General features: G+C 39.2%; 1 protein-coding gene across 1 annotated transcript in view; it reads right to left on the bottom strand.

Moving 5' to 3' along the window:
* The window catches only part of LOC135195700 (nuclear factor of activated T-cells 5-like), a gene marked incomplete in the record, with an annotated part of 221,671 nt that overhangs the window by 161,453 nt on the left and 39,765 nt on the right, over window positions 1-20,453 (bottom strand).

Raw genomic sequence — 20,453 nt, 5'->3', positions numbered from 1 at the left:
CCTCTCTTGGGATCCATAAACCGGTGGGCAGAGAATATATCTTGCTTTGCCTGGAACGCACTTTTTATATGTTTCAATAAAGTTCATAGTAGGATTCAAACTAATTTTCCTTCAGATTTTTCATCCTATCTATACTCTAGTTACGAAAGGTCGAGACTTTCCTACAATTAGCGGAGTTGACACGTTTCCCATCTTGCCAAAGGAGGTATTTAATCCTAATCCAAAAAGGTACATTTTCAGGATTAACCTCCTCGAGGTTAAGGTTAATCCAGAGAGTGGACATATTCGAGCGGACTGTTCAGATATTTGCTTTTGATCACAAGTGGCTTCGTTTTAAAGTAATATATGCCATGTATACATGCTTAGGTTAACGTATCTACCTACTTATTTACATAGAACACACACACATATATACTATATATATAAATATAACTAACTATATATATATATATATATATATATATATATATATATTTATATATATATATATATATATTATATATATATATATATATATATATATATATATATATATATATATATATATATAAAGGTATAAGCCACGAGGGAAAGTAAACAACGGATACTCCGTTGTTTATTTTCCCTCGTTGCTTATACCTTTATTTATGGATTTATCACGTTCTTAACTTCGTGATTCAGTTATATATATATATATATATATATATATATATATATATATATGAATAACTTGATCACGAGATATATAAAATTTTATTTTTATGTTACGTATAAATAAAAGGTAAAGCCACGGAGGAAAATGCAAACGAGAATTGTCGATATATTTCCTTCATGGCATTACCTATATAATATATATATATATATATATATATATATATATACATATATATATAACCATAATTAAATTTTGTATTGGGCAATTTGAACAATGTACAGCTTTTGTACCGATGAAGGGAGGGAGGCGGCAGACAATCCGCTTATTACTGTGACCCTTGGCGGTCACTTCCCTTAATCATCTATACACGAGGAAATGGCAGGGCCGCTCAAAATATCTCCACCAAATCGTTACTCTTTTCCCGAAAAGTTTGAACGCGTTTAAGAAAATATGGCAGCAGTGCTAATCACCCTTGAGTCTCAACCTTTCGTAGCCAGAGTATAGTTATGAATAACTAATATAAAGGAAAGATGATTTTAGGCTTTTGTATTGATATTGGAGATTCTCAAATTATGAAATGTGACGCAAAAACGTTTTTATTTGTATATTTGTGGTACTGAGAAAGGAAAAAAAAAAACTTCACTTCTTTCTGCAACGCAGAAAGAAATGAAAATTCTCTTCGAGATCGCCGCTTTCGTGAATTCTGCAGAGAAAATGCAGAAGAGTTGGAACGCCTTGTAATGCATACTGAGGTGACATAGTTATCGAGGGTGAATTGTCTTAATCGAACTCTGGTACTGTATCTCTCATTTCTGGCTAACACCCACCTTGGAGGACAACTGCAGCAACTAAATGAGATGTATTTTACTTATCAACTATATTTGAAAAATCAATTTACTTAATAAACAGCTCGAAGCAAAAAAATCTGATCTCATATCCAGTCCAGGTGCTGTTACTGTTTTTTTGAGGAAACTGCAGTTCTACAAAATTAATATCAGACGTCGTGTATTTGAAGTTCCTTTGTTTAGCTTCGATTAGCCGCGATTTGCACAATGATGACCTTGCATTGTGTGGTGAATATTTGGAAAATGTGCATGAAACTATGCAAGCTCGGTTTAGTGACCTACTCATGATGGACATACCAACCTGGGTGGCATTTCCTTTTGCGGTTAATGCTGCCGATGTAGATATTGCTTTACATGAGACACTCACTGAATTACAAACTGATGAAATATATTGCACGCAAAATTCAAAGATGGGAAGCATGACATGTATATGGAAACCAAATGACACCGCTAAGAAGTCCCCACTACTCCGGGATACAGCACAGTTCGACGCCATAGCTTTTCCGTCGTGTTTTTCACTTATCATCAAAAGCTCGTAATAGACTCGACATTGTGAAAAAGGGTGATCGTCAACTATCACTGACATCGATGAAATTAAAAACAAAAAAAAAAAAAAAAAAAAAAAAAAAACTCGCTGAGCACCATCAACCATTAAGGATCTCATTAAATGAATCTTCATTTTTCTTAATCACTTGCTTGTCTTAAAATGGATTATTTACTAGTGTATATAAAGAATCTATAGAATTTAATTTAATTGTTAAATAAGTTTATTTGCATTAAATTAATTTTACATCAAAATAAAGTATAATCATTTACTAATCCTTCCATATTTTATACAATTCCTTTACTTTCTTTATATTAGTGAAAAAAGAGAATAAGCTTTTTTTATCCCGTGGAATTGCTTAATGCAGAGGAAAGGGAGGGGGTCCATGAGAACAACAGGTCTAGATAGAACCTTTCCAGACCGCGGGTACAACCACAACTAGCCCTCGCAGGTGACCACACTAGTCCGGGGGAGGGGGGGGGGGTGGGGGGGGGGGGGGGGGGGGGGGGGGGGGGGGGCGTCGGGACTGAAAACCCCAACCCGACAGTCGAGAGCCAAAAGGAAAATCACAAAACAGACCTGGAAGTTTGGACCTTTCAATACGCACGACAGTCGACAGTCGCCTTTAAAGGGCTCAGGTAAACAATCGCATTGAGTGAGCAAGATTTCGGAGCGCCTTCAGCGAGATGACCTTGCATGCCTCTCCTTCCCTCGCCCCCCTTCCCTCCCCTCCGACAGAGCTCGGCCATTGCAATAATCCGCCCCTTCTTACCTACACAGCATTGCCACCACATGCACAGAACCACCACCTTGATTTTACTACGTGCATTAGTCTCATCCAATCGGGATGCGCATCAGCTTCGTTGTCGATCACCAAACGAAACAGATGTGTTTGTTCTCTTCTACAGTTTTCTGATTCTCACATCGCATTTTAACGCTAAAGTGGCGCCATTCAATCACTCCCTTCCTCACATTTACCTCTTGTTGTCCTTCACGTCCCACCTTCTTGAAATACCAAGTTCGGTTACATACTAGATATAATAAATAGGTTTCTACTCGATACAGTGCATTAAGTGTACTCTATCAAGGATGAAAACTTTGTGGGGCTGTTAACAAAATTTAAAAATCTACACAGAGAGAGAGAGAGAGAGAGAGAGAGAGAGAGAGAGGGGGGGGGGGGGTAACGTTCATTACATGATAGTGCTGACTACATTCCACAAACTGTTTGCAACTACAAGTATGATTCCATAACAAGCATTACAGATGATTGTGAACGGAACAAAAATGAATCAAACCTGGCTGAATGGTAGGAAACATCCGTAACAATGACTTCAGATTCTCCTTGAAGCATCTTCAGCCTTTTATCTCTCTCAACTCGGGATGAAAACCAGCACAGCCCCACCGAAGGAACACAAAAGGGTAATTCAACACCCCCCCCCCCCCCCCACCCAACCCCGCCCGCCTCAACCACCATTAGGAGGTTTCTGCAATATGAAAGAAAGCATGAAGCGTTTTTTCAACACGACACCGAACGACATGACAGAAGACCAAGAGCAGCGAGCTGGCACCGATAACGAACGTCATCGGACAAATATATAGGGAAGCCCTCGCTGAAGACTGATGACTGCAGAGTCAGTATCACGCAAATCACAAATACGGCATCCTGGTAAACAGGGTCATATTTGCAGACCTTAGCGACAGAAAACGAGACTTGCCTGAGATTTACAGAAGCCAATCGGAAGCCACCATCTTTCATTAGGCGAAATATGCTATATTTCTACCCGTGCATAGCAACACATCAAAAACTATACATAATATATAGAGTTTATGGACTGCTCTTAGAGGAAGATCCCGCGCGGGCATAAGGCCCTTTTCATCAATCAATAGCGACACAGCAGATTCATTTGTGGCCTGTGACTTGACACAGCGACTAAGATTTCTGAGTCGGAATTATTTTCCAGGCTATATCATCGATGTGAAGGAAGTAACAGGGAATCACACAGAGAAGACTCTAATGATAGTGTCCCAATAATAACACTACAAGTGACAATATAAGCACATCATGACAAAAGATACCATCGTGGTAACAAAAACTATGACGAAAAACTACATCGAATTGGAAACAATAACGTCAAGAACAAAATCTGTGTGTGTGTGTGTGTATACATACATACATACATACACACACACACATCTGTGTGCTTGTGCACGCCAGTCGATCAAAACTAATTGCTGCTTTGCTGCTATCGTGGTAATGAGCAATATTCGCTGCTGAGTACTGCTGCCCCAGGGAGTGCAAGCGGAATTGGATATTGCAATGCATGCCAAGGCAGATGAGTAACAGTTGAAGAGAGGAAATGGCCCCAAAGGGTCAGGTGACCTTCTTTCTTGTGAGGTCAAAGGCATCCACGTTTTGCCAAGACTGCTAGCTATCACGCCGTCGGTAAGCTGTACAATCTAGGCAATGCAGATCTAGAATGCACTAACAGTTCAGAATACAAATTCACTATCCAAAAGCCCGCAAACGCCTAGAAGGGGGCTTTGAACCCATGTATGATGGCGTGTGGAAGCACCAAAGGTAGGAGATATATGTGGTTGTAGCCACGTGAGCTGTAATGAGAGAGGAAAAAATAAAAAACTGGGAAATACTGAAATACTAAATTCAAATGTGGATGGACGTGGCACAGTGTGCTAGTTGATCTACTTATGGACAGAACGTTGGATGCTTTGCCACTTTGTGCAACGAACTTCTAAGGGATACAATATACACGACTGGGTTGCGAGAGAAAAGTTGTGATATTAAGTTTAATGATCCTAACGAGAGTGTTTTTGCGATAGATTGTCTGAATATGTCCTTAGTTGGGTTTGGAGAACACGACTGGTCATGGTAGGGCGATGGAATGCAAAATTTAGAGAGAAAGACATGGCATACAAGGTATATAGAATAAGGGAGATACCTTGATGGCGCAGATGGGCAAGTGTAATGTAAAACAAATGAGACTGGAGAGTCGTACGGAAATGTGTTTAAGAGGAGCTTTACGTATTGCTTATGCTTGGTTTTAGAAAATAAAGGTAGGAAAAAAAGACCTGGTCAGACTATGTGTTATTAACCAGTATAAGGAAGAACGCCAAGATAGACTAGAGGTATTGCATCATTATTAGTTGAATTTGAGAGAATTTTTAGTTGGAAGGGATAAGAAATGACTTTTAATGCAGCAAAGTCGCGTCAATTTGGTAGGAAGTGAGAACTGCATATAAGGAGAATGAAAGAAAAGGAATAAAGAGCATTAACTGTAACATGAGGAAAAAAGAAATATCAATTCAGGTGCAATGGCATGTCAAAATAAGGTCATGCAGACGTTTAATCAAGCAGTGGGAGAAACATTTTTTTTCTTAAATATCAGAAATTGGGGAGAAATTCAGCAAATACCTAAGAAGTATTGGAGGATACGTTAAATTTGTAAATAGAAGAAAGGTACAGAGGACTGATACAAGTGTTGAAGTGGTTAACATAAATTTGAGACTACTCTTGGCTTGACCTTGGCTCTTGGAAGTGTCTGGTGACGATGTAAGAATACTAATTAACAGGATGAAGAATGAAAACTCACAAGGAGTCGATGGGATCACTACTGAGATGCTAATGTACAGTGGTCAAAGTATCATTAAGTGACTGAACAGGATGCGTTAGGCCTGTTAGGATGAGGGAAAGATGATTGAGTGACTGAACAGGATGCGTTAGGCCTGTTAGGATGAGGGAAAGATGTCAAAGTATGATTGAGTGACTGAACAGGATGCGTTAGGCATGTTGGCATGAAGGAAAGGTTTCACTGAAAAGTATTTCTTTGTGTATCATGAAAGGTGACTAAGAGGCTATACGAATTACCTGTATTCCAGGAATATATATGTGTGTGTGTGTGTGTTTAAAAAATCATAGTAGATGCCCATGACTTCATTAATACGTGTATACACACACACACACACATATATATATATATATATATATATATATATATACATACATACCATACATATATATATATTATATATATATATATATCTATATATATATATATATATATATATATATATATATATATATATATATACATATACATATACATATATATATATATATATATATATATATATATATATATATATATATATATTATATATATATATATATATATATCGTAGAGTGGGGGAAGTGCGCAGTCCCTGGATAAGTGCGCACTGAAGTAAGTTATTCTTTTTAATCGTCAAAAACTGGCTTACATTTTTTTTTCTTTTTCTTTTATCACAGTTTGAATGTGAGACAGAGTTCCTGATTCAACTTTAGCAAGTGTTACCCAACTATCTCATTAAGAAAATTGACCACCAAGGCTTAGTACAGGGAGAACGGAGCATTGAAAGAAATTTTGGACGAAACGGTAAGTTGGAATGCTAAGGGTTAGTTACCTAACAATAAATTTTGCTAGCATGCTCTATTTATGCTCATTATTATGTATACACTAAGGTAGATTAGGCTATTAATTATAAGTTGCTAGGTCTAAGTATTAATGAGTAGTGAGTCATGAATGTAGGGTGGTGGGGTAATTGCGCAACTTTTCATGGGGTAAACGCGCACCTGCTGGTTTCATCACTAATCACCTACAAATTGCTATCTAAATGAATTGGTTCATGCCTTATGCCTACATATTCAATATTTCGAGCATATATATATATATAAATATATATATATATATATATATATAGTATATATATATATATATTGTTCAAGGTTTTAAGCTAGAACTAAGGAAAGTAAAGTCTTTTACCAGTTTCATGCATCTTTGTCTATAGGGAAGTTGCCCCTTTGAACTGTAAGCATCCATTCTCTCGAAAAAGCTATCTCTTCCCCCACTGGCTCTCGGAATTATCCCCTACAGAGACGAGGATTTAAAAGGATCAGAGGCCAGTGGCTTGTTCTCAGAACCACCTTAGACCTAAAAGAGGTCAGACGCTCCTACCATCTCACCCTGCAGACGCCACTTCTCCCCCCTTCTGCTTCCCCCCTGGTCTCCTCTGGGAAGTCCCAAGGAGAAGACTACATTCAAGGCCCCCAGGACGGCCAGGTACTGTGAGAGTAATTCCAGTTCAGCCAGGGAATTGTTTTACCTTTGTCTGTATTTCATTTCCTTTTCCGAGGTGACTTACTTAGTTTCTCATTTCCCTCCCCGGCCCCACTTCTGGGTTCCTTTCTGTGATAACTCCCCTTGTGATACTAGTGAACATCCCAGTCATTTCATTTCCCCATGGGTGGAATGTAAACTTTTGATTGAAAGAAATTAGTGTGTAACGTTCGCCTTATGCCAGTGTCCTATCTATTTGCAGACAAACACCATGCCTGATTGTGGTAGAAATTGGAAACCCTTGGAGCAAGCTTGCATTTTCAATCCGTTTGTGCAAAATTTCTGAACACCGTGTCTGGATTGCCCCAGCCCTGTGTTTCCTGTGGATCGACCAATCAATCCCCCTTGTTAGTCTCCTGGACCTTTGTAAATTAATGTAAATACAGTGCATTTAAAACTAAAGTCCAGCTTTTATGTAATTTCCTCCTTCCTCAGTAATATCGGCCTTAAGCCTTAGTAGTTTTTTTCTTTTTGTTCTGATCTCTTGTGTGTTAACTACATTTCTGAGGAGTGAACGAGCAAATCAGAATAATATATATATATATATATATATATATATATATATATAAATATATATATATATATATAGTTCAGGATTTAAACCAAGCAAAGTAACCACCTTTTAAAAAGGAATTTTATATAGAATTTCATTCATTCTCAAGTTGCCCCTCTAAACTGGAAGCCTCCATTTTCTCTAAACCATCTCCTCCATACCTATTGGCTGCCTGCAAGTATCCTGCAAGAGGCGGAGCATCTTGAGGCCAGAGATTTTATAACAAGAAGGTAACTGCAGCTCGCCTAAGAAGAATTCCAGCTCAAGACACACTCACTTGCAGAAGTGTGCACACCACTTCCCCCCTTTTGCTCCCCTGCTCCTCTGGGGATCGCACATGTGTTCCTTTGTCACCCATAGTACTTGCCCTGATCAGCAAATTGGAAGACAACACTACATGGAATCTCCAGGTGCTGTAGAGAGTAACTTCGAGTGCAATCAGTTATCTTTTTTTGCCTTAGTCTGTATTTCTGCTTTATTCTTTCCCAGGTAACTTCCCCCCCTTTTTGGTTCAGCTTCTCACTTCACAATTTTCGTTCAATGCTATAATTAATTCCCCTTGTGATGCTAGTAGCAATATTAAAATATCCCCTAGTTAATCAAGCAACGTAATATCCCTTTCTGTATAAACCCCCAGTCATTCTATGCTCCCCTGTGAGTGAGCTTTGAAATGAAACACTAAGAGAAAGTAATGTGTAATGTTTCCCCACATGTCCATCGCCTTAGTAGTGATGCTAAAACGCAATCTCTTTGCAGACAAATTTCATGCCTGTTTGTGAGAGGAAATTTGGGAACCCTTGGACACGACGCCCTTATTAAGTAATCCGCTCTGCGTAAATTTTATCTCTGAGCCTGGATTATTTCCCAGCCACGCATTCCGATTGATCTGCAATCAACCAACTTCATTTATTTCTGGACCTACTCGAGTCCCTGTCACCCTTAAGGTGTGAATTGCTGCTTAAGTAATTTAAATGTAAATAAAGTTTACTTAAACTAAGTATCAGAGTTTTATGTAAATTCTTCCCTTCAGTTGTGTGTGTGTATGTATGTATATTGTATATATATATATATATATATATATATATATATATATATATATATATATATATATATATATATATATATATATATATATATACATATATATATATCATATATATATATATATATTATATATATATATTATTATATATATATTTATTAAGCTACAAATTTTCTTTAATATCCAATTTGCTCTATCTCAGAATTAATATATTTTCATATATATTAACCGAAGGTAAATTTTTTAGTTGATATTAATATCACCCTCTGGGGATTCGAACCAGCAGGCAGAGGAGAAATCAGGACTACAGTGAAATTAAAGACTTCTCTGTCAGCTGATTCGAGTCCACGAGAGGACGAAATTATTATCAACTAAAACACTCTCCTTCGGTTAACATATATGAAAATATATTAATTACGAGATAGAGCAAATTGGATATTAAAAGACATTTGTGGCTTAATGCCTGTATATGAATCACAGTGATATATATATATATATATATATGTGTGTGTGTGTGTGTGTGTATACATATATTACTATTATATATATATAGATATATATATATATATATATATATATATATATATATATATATATATATTATATATGTATATATATAAAATTCCACAAAGGAAAGAGATACAGTGGATTTCTGCAAGGCCACTGTTTCTCTTTCCTTCGTTGAATTTTTTCTTTATTTATATATCCATCACGTTCCATATTTTCGTGATCCAGTTATATATACACACACACACACGCATATATATATATATATATATATATATATATATATATATATATATATATATATATAATTATAAGGGTGTCTATAAAGTCATGATGCAATTTAAAATACTTGCAGCGTCGTAACTATACAGGATAGAATTAATCTTTAAAAAGGATAAGAAAGCTTGATGTGTCTTTTTTCAGTTCCTCTGAAGTTTTATTTATTATTTTTCTATCAAGCATTTTTTACAATTTCTTTAACTTAAAATTACTTTATTTTTCAGAGCTGCTGTTGACCCTAGGGGTCACTGGAAGAGAAAGTAAACTGCGACCTTTGGTTGGCTGAGCTAAAATGTTCTTTCGCTGCCCAAAGAAAGTTTACAACACAGTTCAGTAAAGAAGCATCACACAGGAACTGCATAGCCAGGTGATGAAGTAACTTAACGAAACAGATTCTGTTACTGATAAACCTCGGTCTGGTAGACCTTGTGTTGATGAAGGAATTGGAGCATCTGTAGAATAACCCTTTGAAAGAGGTCCGAGAAAGAGTCTGAGAGGAGCATCTATGGAGATGAGGCAATCAAAATCTTATGCACAGTAGATTTTGAAAGCCTCATCTTCAAAGCTGCTCGTCTTATTGTATAAAACTAGTAATCAATAAAACTTCAGAAGAGCAGATAAAACAGATACATCAAGCTTTCTTATCTCTTTTACAGATCAACTCTATCCTCTCCAGTTACGAGGCTGCAGGTATTCTAAATTGCACCATGACTTTATGGACACCCTGATAAAGAGAGCAACAGAATGCGTATGCATCAAATGCATCATCTTTCATAAAGATTTGATTTGAAGATGCAACCAAGGTCCTTTAAATATAATCTTCTCTAGGCACATTTAAAGGACCTTGGATGCAGCGATAACAGGACACAAAATCTCAATTTTTTACTTGATTCTGACTAAGCAAAGTTGATGGTCGGAGAAAAATGAGCGCACTTTTGTGCACCGGGGCAGCCAAAATCCAAGAAGGAGCGAAAGCTCTTCCATCCTTCCTTCCGAAATTACAGAAGATGGTGGTGGTGTTCTGACGACGAAAATCGATAACCCTCGATGCAAAATGAGTCAGCCGATAAACCCACACCACAGACTGAGCCTGCGCGCGCCACGGACTGCACACACGGTTCACAAACGACACGAATTCAGTGGTCATAAAGTGAAGCAGCATTCAACAAAACGTAATGACCAATTAGCCAAAAGCTGAATAACAACGTACGATCCTCCAAAATATGAAGCTTATGGTATAGTGGTTAATGTCGCGGAATGCTACTCAGCTGTCGCGGGTTTGCGTCTCCCCCAGGGCGGTGAAAAATCACTGGCTTTGTATCATGATCAGTTACTGCTGCAGTGTGGGGTCTGCAGTGGAAGGTTGAAACCAACATTTCTTGGATGCTTGAATTTCAAGTCAATAGCCCTTGCATGCTTGTTCCATGAGAACGGCAGTTCCTCGTTGGACGAATGGGTTACCTGCTCGCCTACCGATTTGGTAGTTCGAGTTTGCTTCCCCACTCTGCCAACAAGGAATCAGAGGAATTTGTTTCTGGTGATTAAAAATTCACTTCTTGACATAATCTGGTTCGGCTCCCACAATAAGCTGTAGGCCCCATTGCTAGGTTAAGTTAAAGTTAAGTATCTCTTAGTTTAACAAGACCACTGAGCTAATTAACAGCTCTCCTAGGGCTGGCCCGAAGGATTAGATATTTTAACGTGGCTAAGAACCAACTGGTTGCTTAACAACGTGACCTACAGCTTATTGTGGGATCCGAACCACGTTATATCGAGAAATAAATTTCTATTCACTAGAAATACATTACTCTGATTCCACGTTGGCAAAGCCGGGAATCGAACTCGCGACTACCCAATCAGTAGGCGAGCACGTTAACCACTCGTCCAACAAAAACTTCTTTCAGTTTTCTTCTGAAGATTGAAAAAGAAACCCACAAAATCAGTGTGTATAACGTGTTTTCTTATAAGTATTTACATTTTATTTTCTCAACACTCGAGTAGGTTGTCAGCCTAGTCAAGGCCCAGCAGTCTTCTGAGTGTTCAGTAAAATAAAATGTAAATGCCTATAAGTAAACACGTTATACACAGTGATTTTGTGGGTTTCTTTTTCAATCACACTGATTGCTGACCTTCGATCTCAACACAGAACCACAAAGTAATTCAGTGATGAAAGACATCGAGCTGTTTGTCAGGACGTCTGATACCGAGGCGTCATCACCACATTTAACAAAGCGTCATCTTCCACAACAGTACTATATATGTGAGTGTGAGTGTGTGTGTGTGTGTGTGTGTATACACTTTCAACACTGGGCTGTCAAACGCCCATTAGTAGGAGTACTAGTCACTGAAGTCGGAGATTGTTGCTGTCAGTGGCTCAATTTCACCAGGTGACGAACTACATACCTATTATAATTTCTTTCGGTATTGTTACTGAGGTAGAGCGAATTAGATATTACACGAAATTTATGGTTTAATGCTTGTGAATATTAAAAAAAAATGTCCTTGATTGCGTTCATTCCTTTCCATCCCATAACCTCATGCATTTTCAATTGCAGACGGAAACGTTGGCTGTGGATAATTCCTTTGATTGTGCTTTGCTTAGTGGTCCCCAAACCACTGCCCCTTGTATCTACAGTGCAACTGAAATGAAATCGCCCAGACATTCCTCAATTACCTTGTTAGTCACCGTAATTTATTCATTTAGCAGGACTCAATTTACTTGCCAGATCTATTTCTCATTCTTCTGATGTTTCCTTAGGGTAAATATATGTGATTTTAGAGCGAACCTATTGAGTAAGCCTTCAACTCATTTTCTTTTTCTTTTGTGGTTTTGCCTGAACCCAAAGTAGTAGTCAGGTACGATGATTCCCATGGTGAATAAATTATTCTTAGAAAATCCCAATGGTAATTTCCCAGCTCAGAATTCAAGCATCTTTCCCGGTAAAAACATTATATATATATATATATATATATATATATATATATAATATATATATATATATATATAAAACGGGTAGCCCCATGAACCAATTCATACAGCTACGCAGAAGGATTATCAGCAGCCCGTAAATCCCTCTCAGAGACACTGCCATTCACCCATACTAGTACATTGTCCAAACCATTTACCCAAAACTCACCATGTCTTACGAAGTTGCGATCTCTTCGCCACCTCATCCCATTCTTTGCTTATTCTTATGATACATTTACTCCCAAAATATTCTATCTCAACAGCTTCAACATTTGCTTTCACTTCATCTAACAGCTGATCCAGTAGTATAGCGTTTAGTGTCGTGGCATGCTACTAAGATGTCGTGGGTTCACGTCTTCACAAGATCGATGAAATATCACTTGCTCGTTATCAAGATCAGTTACTGCTGCAGTGTGGGGTCTGCAGTGGGAGTTTGACATCAACACCCTATGGCGTCTGTGTGCTCGTTCCATGTGAAATAATAATAATAACATTCACAGTCCAGTTCCAAAAAGAGCTTGTTCAAAATTCCTTTCAAACACTCTAACTTTGGCTTCCATAGATCCGCCACGTCTCTCTCTCTCCCCGAGCAGAAAACCAACCCTCAACTTCTGGGACTTTTCCATTCTTCTCCAACACTTATAGTTTTCTCTCTCCATCTTCCACCGCCCACCCATTGTTGTTCTCATTTCCTCCGACTAAATTCTACCACCACAAAACTCATTGCTGGCTCAATGTCCTTGTCCTCGGATTTTACATAATCCTCATATATTCCTGCAGCCTTGATGGAATGTTATATTCCTTTTCAACACTTACTCATCTTTATTACATTTGCATACATAATATTTTCATCGCTTCCACTATAACTTTTCGTCTATCTTAGCTTTTGTTTCAACCGTATAGTAATCACAATGACCTCCAACTACTCATTTTTCCCATTACATCCAGCACTATACTGCACATGGGTTCTTCTGACTCATCAGTTAAAGTTTGAATGAATTCCTGTATTGATTTTTTCTTTGGAGCTACCTTTTGTTATGAAAAACTGTCTAATGTGGAAAAACACGCTCACAAACCAACTTCCTTACATACATACATACATACATACTATACACACACACACACACACACACATATATATATATATATATATATATTAATATTTAAAATAAATAATATATATAGATATATATAATATATATAGTATATATATTAGATATATATACAACCACACACCACATTACAGAACAATCCATTTGACAATACTAGACACAACAGCCAGACCAAACTACTAAGCATGGCGTCATGAGAAATGTCCTATGCGCGTATATATAATCATCGCCGTCTTTCAGTCTATTGGAAGGAACACCAGCGCTGCCACGACAACACTCCTCGCTTACGCCATACCGGTAATTGTCCACTCAAAGACTATAACTTTACGCCCAAACCGTCCCTATTGTAAGGAAGATGACCTTTTGCCACAGGGGCTTTTGGATATAGCAATGACTATTATTACAGCAGAAAGACACGACTTCTTCATAAGTAAAACTCAGCGAAGGATGTGTCACAACACAGCCAACCATAGCCATTATGTTTAAATGAGTCTGGCGTCTTCGCCCCGAGGACAACGAAGGATGAGGGTAAGGTTTGGTTGGGTAAGGTTTGTTTCCTGAATGCCTCGAGAACACTGAGAGGCTCACTGGTACAAATAAATATATAGTTTGGGAAGTTCGCCAAGTTTACCAGAGGTTCAAAAGGTGCTTCCCAAAAGCACTCCGTGGACGGACACTGACGAAGACACTTTCATTGTTTCACGTAAGAAAATGGAGAAACGGTAAACATTTTACCGAAAATCGTCGCAGACTTCAGTAAGTATGTATTCGTTCCTACTCAACATAACCGTCACAGTTCAACTACAAACTGAAATATATACATATTTACACGTCCTTTTTCGATAAAGGAAACATGCAGAAGAGTCTCCCAAGAGAAACCATTATGAAGCTTCACGTGAGATCTTTATCACGTCATAAGAAGACTTTGGAGCGGTTCCCATCATATCTCACTGTTTGGTGAATGACAGTTCACTGTCACTGCGAGTCAGGGAATCCTTGTACAGAGGTCTTCCATGACATGTGACGTCCCATTTTACAATGTCGGGATGACCAAACGTTTAGGTTTGGAGATGAAGGCAGAAAACACCCTCAGGGACAAAGGGACTCTCAGCTTCAGCAAGAGGTTTTACGTGAAGGTCTTCAGGTCAAAATCCCACCCTAAAATGCCTCCCAAAGGCTACTACAAAATAACCATTTTAGAAAACAATATAAAAGGGAACGCGTCAGAATAGACATGGAGATGTTTCATTTCCCACCATTTGCCTTTTAAATACACAACAAACCTTTCTATTTTAAAAATTTAAACGCACTCGTAAATCTATTCTCCTCCAGCAAAAACAGCAAGAACAGACAAGAAGCAAATTCAAAAGAAAACGGCACAACAGAAGTTGGTAGAAATCCAAAGGTCCTGTTAAAAACAAATACCGGAAACGAATAAACGATCGTCCATCAAACTGGTTTTGTTCCTGAATCACCTACGACAACTTGGTGACCATTACAAGAGTGCATATAACTGGAGTTCACACACGAACAACATTTCTAGTCTAGCCTGTGCTGAGAGAGAGAGAGAGAGAGAGAGAGAGAGAGAGAGAGAGAGAGAGATCCATTTCTTCCTTTCCTCTTCCCAGTTTGCCTCTGAGTATCGATCAACTCTTGGTTTCCTTCCAGCTTCCCACCTTTACGTACAGTCCACTCTCTCTCTCTCTCTCTCTCTCTCTCTCTCTCTCAACACATTTTCTCTTTCCCCCTTATGGTGTAATTCTAACTGGATTTGGCACCTAATGTTCACTCCAGAAATCACATCTAACATCACTGTTTTCAATAACTGCAAATAGCAGTATGCAGCTCTAGACAGGATAAGAGCTTGATGAGGTAATCACCCACACCCGGGGAGCGGGGAGAGGGGGGGGGGAGAGGGAGACATTATGGAATAAACTTTCTTATCACAAAGATATGGAATAAACTTTCTTATCACAAAGAAATTTTTACTGATTATTACAAGAAACTATGTCTACCCTATAATCCCCAACGGCGGCAAACAAAGACAAAAGGCCTTTCCACGAAAGGCGCCACTCAGGGTATGTGCTGGCAGTGGATGAGGATTACGTCACGAAAAATAAAACTCTAGTCTATCCTGAACGACTGGAAAATAAAAGTAAATTTAACACCCTGGCATATACTGCCATTCCATAGTGAACCCTTTCATGAATGCTCTGGTCAAGCGTATTTTGCCCCATGCTTTAACAAAAGATGAAAAGAAATCATGTAACATCCAAGGTTTCATGGGGTGGACACTAAAACACGTTCAACTTTTGTCCAGTTCGCCCCTTTCCACTTGAATCTCTCTCTCTCTCTCTCTCTCTCTCTCTCTCTCTCTCATGCTGGATACAGCTGAATACCGGAAGAGGTACTGGGTAGGCGACACATGGAAATAGAGTAAGACAACCCTATTCCTTGAACAGGACCGGGTTAAAGCGCCCTATTCGGAAACTCGAAAGAAAGCAATGTACAGTTTCACAAATCAATTAACTGACGGTCAAACCGAACAATTTCCACATTAGACCCACAAAACTTCAAAGGTAACACACAGTCGAAGGTTCTGTAATACACTTGCACCATTTTCAGAAGCCACTTCTTCAGTAGCTTTTCTCCATATACATATTAACATGGAGCGAAAACCTTCATAAAAGAGCACTGTTGTCCTACATCGATCTAAACAAACATGGTCCTTAGTTTGGCCTTTCCCTGGCAGGATAGTTTGACTAAAGAGACCAAAATGGTGACGAGTGAGTGACAGGATGAAGCTTAAAATTAGAAAGACAATAAGTAGGATGATCCGCAGAAATGAGATCAAATAATGTTCCACGGAAACAGAACAGTTTCCGCGTTCCGAACGAGAAATAACCAAAAATGCACCGAAGGCTTCCAAGATTAAGTGAAATGGGGAACCTATTTGCGAAGGGGAGAGAGATCAAGAACGCCGATAATGGCGTCCTCCTAGGGAGATGGCGCCAAAAACAGAATGGCTGAAGCACAACAAAAATCTTCGTCATATTTTGCTTCTACTCTTCTCATTCCGAGTTCTTTCAGATATTTCTCCACGATTTTCTTAATCATCATAATAAAAATGAACATCTTGAGCTCCAGAGTTCTGAACAACGCGCAAAGCAAAGAGTAAAGATCATGGCCACTAATTACGCACCAATAATATGTAACGAACTACTAAAGTTTGAAACACGATGTGGGCAAACTATATCGACTAATTTTTTATCATCACCTTATCACATTATCTTCTAAACATTTTTTTCAGCGTTATGTTTTCCCCTTTTACCGCCCACCTCTACGTTGATTGTTTCCGCCGACGATTCCTTTCACCTCAGTCGTTGCTATGACGGGTAAGAGGACGATTGCATGAGGCAATCACCACTGATGAAACCTACTACCTATCACATATGGCTGCACTCCGCTGCTGATTCCATCAAGAACCCAAGCCTCTCGACACAGCTGCGTTGCCCACATCAAAACCTTAGCGTCAACTACAGGATTATTGAACCAGGATTAACGCTACCAAATTAGCATAGATATTCTGCCTAATGTAATGAAAATCTTAACCGTGGTATGAACAGCAATGAGATTTCATTCGCACAGACTGCGCATTTTTTTCCTTGTCCTTTCCTTCACCGCAGGGATTACAGAATCTCATTTTTACCTTTTGCTCTGAGGTGCGATTCTACCTCCCCTCGTAACAATCCACCAAAAGGAAAGTCAACATACCGGCTGTCACCTGAATTCACTCTACTTTCGGCAGTCTATACTGAAGAACAGTGATGAGCGTAGAGACTGAGGATGTCAAATTCTCCATTGGCGAATGACTGACTGGACCTGTGTATATATGCATATGGACAAGTGAGCCCATCAGCAATCAAAAGCCGAATTTTTTCATGCCTATCCACATGAAAAGAAAAGCCTTGAAAGCAAGAAAACGGAGCAATGAAAGTTATTAAGGAAGCGGACGATTCCTGTAAGTATTTGGAAGTACAAGTTTTGGTAATTGGCCGCAGGACGACGACAGCAGCAGCAGAAGCCATGAAAACTGGTTGATGGAGGCGGTAGGATAACTGCCAAAAGGCTTGGAAGTTAAATGTCTAAGGAAGTAAAGTTGGGATGAAGGGATTGTTGAGCCAACAAACTTTCTTGTGTTGAAGTGAAGAATGCCTCTTGTGCTGCATGAGCATGGGAAAAGCTCGTTGGAAGCTGCTGAGATGAGATTCTGCCACCATGTATAATGCTGGTATCACACTAGTCATTTCTTGCTCGCGGTTTTGGCCAGCATCCAGCCGATGCTAGCGAGTAAAAGTGTTGTATCGTCACACTAGGACTTCGTGGTTTCGAGGAGCCTTAGGAAAAAGTAAACAAAACTGATCAGCTGATATCATCATGGCGCCCAGAAATTTTCGGACTGTTGCAAGATGTGCTGCAGTGGTGTATTTCTCGGAAACTTACGTTAATGCAAGAGAAACAAAAAACGTTTGTGGTTTCGAGAGTGGATCAGGAGAAGAGAAACCAAAGGTCTGAGAGTACGTCCTATCGGCAGCAGCCATCTTGTTTGTTTACACTACGCAGTCGCTCGCGGTTCATGGTGGTGGCTGCTTCCCGTCCAGTCGGGAAGCTAAAATCTCAAGTTAATAGCTCCTGGTTTCCCATTTTCGGCAGCAACGACTCGAAGCTGGAGAAAAAAAGGCCTAGTGTGAGGCCACCTTAATGGAGGAATTAACCAAAGGGCGACAGGCTTAGTTAGAAATACGAGTGACCTGGTCAAAGGAGGATTAGCACAGGGGAAAATATGTATCAAAATGACTTCAGGTGGTTTGGTCACATGGTGAAAAGTGCATACCCATAACCCATATGTTTCAGGAAGAGGTGTTGCGACAGAGATGCGAGAATGAATACAAGACGGAGTTGCGTAGTACAATCTGAGCTGGGTCAGGAGAGGCGAAGTACGACCGCTCAAGGCTGTATTGCCGCCGAGCCTCTGGGAGGGAAATGAAGCTTCCTCTGATGTTGTGAAGTCTTCTGCAGGACCTCCTCTTCGTCTCCTTCTTTGGCACTGAGCCCATTTAATGAAAACACTTATTGATGATGTATACAACGAATATGATGGTGAACTCCCAAGCTTCAAAACTCACTAAACATATTGAATGTAGATGATAGTGGATAACGGTATCAGCATTTCCATTAAAAGCCTTTTACGCAACGAACCAGTTTTCATGGATGGGTTTGCAATCGTTTGTGAGTCATTCAGTTCAAGGGCACCCAAGAAAGGTACACTACAGCGCTACTTCCAAAGTGATTTCATTTTTCGCACATCCCGTACCCTGTCAGTCAGCCACTCAATATCTATTATGAAGGCCCGGCAGTTCTATCGTGGAATTCTCGTCAGAAAGAGAACTCAAATGAATTCTCATAAGATAAATTTTGCAATGAAAACACTGCACTCATCCAGCATCGATAACCTTGGTTGTTATGACGCCAAGTTAATATCAACCTATCTTATCAACAAATCTGACGTGGCCTTGTAGGTTCAACGAAACAGTGCTACTATGCGAGCTGTCATTTGTGATCATTACACAGCCAGGTACCGGGATACATGAGGACACTTGGGTTGGTACTATTTTTAGCGGATTCCTGGTCTAGCCACCATTTTTCTCGTTAGGGCGACCTACAAACATTTGAGCCGTTTCTAAAACAATATGCTCTCTGGCATCTAAACCCTCTCGATCATTAATAATAAATTATCTAAATAAATCATTTTTTCATCGGCAAAAACAATGATTCGTTACCTACTATATATGGCCTTCTCTTAAATACCACACAAATATTTTAGCCCGAAGCGTCGACGAGAGTACACTGTACGCAACGTACAGTTTACTCTCAAAGATCATTGGCACTGTTGCGGCTCTGCTGTTCCTCTTACATTCTTGGTTAAGTATCTAGAGTGAACAATTTACAGAAAGTTTCCAGTGACACGCGCCCACGGTTTTTATTCTTATGCGTACTTAAGTCTACCATAGCTCGTCTACAATACATTTATTATGAAAAGCCCCTTGTGAATATTTTGGGAAAAAATTTCTAACAGTTAGTAACTTCGGCGATCTACGTTACGCCCTTCCATTTCCATCCCAGAGAATCTAAATGACAAGCAGACTCCAAAGCGAAAACGGGGAAGGAAATGTGCGTAGTCAAAAATACAGCACACTCCAATGAACCATCCGTCGGAGAAAGGACAACAATTGCAACAAGTCACTCCTGAAAATGGGCGGTGTAAGTAATTAAAAACAAAACAGTGAACGAAAGAAATGAAATTTAGCTTAACAGTCACAGTATAAAGTGAAAGTGATTCACAAGCACGCACACATGCACGCGTGCGCACACACAAACACCACACACACACACACACAGGAGGCGATATGAAGGGCTGGAGGGGTCGCCAGACTAAAAGGGAGGTTCACAGCACAAAGCCCCTTAAAGCCACGCCAAGCATAAAAAAGAAATGAGGAAATTAAAACTGATAAAATTAAATTACCCATAATTTTACTTAACAAAGGTAAAAGAACCACGTGCTAAAGCACTGAACACACCCGTTATGACAAGGACACAGAAGTTACAGTGACTTGGCAATCTAGCCATCGGGTTCTTATCATTGTGTTTGTGTGTGCGCGAGTTTGTTTCTTATCATTGCGTGTTCGCGAGTTTGTAGGTGATTACTACAATGATCTCAACAAGGGTCCTCTTCTGTCG

This window comes from Macrobrachium nipponense, chromosome 16 (assembly GCF_015104395.2).
Source record: "Macrobrachium nipponense isolate FS-2020 chromosome 16, ASM1510439v2, whole genome shotgun sequence".
NCBI classification, from domain to species: Eukaryota; Metazoa; Arthropoda; class Malacostraca; order Decapoda; family Palaemonidae; genus Macrobrachium; species Macrobrachium nipponense.
Note: the sequence above shows the minus strand (reverse complement) of the source record. Positions and strands in the feature narration are given on the sequence as shown.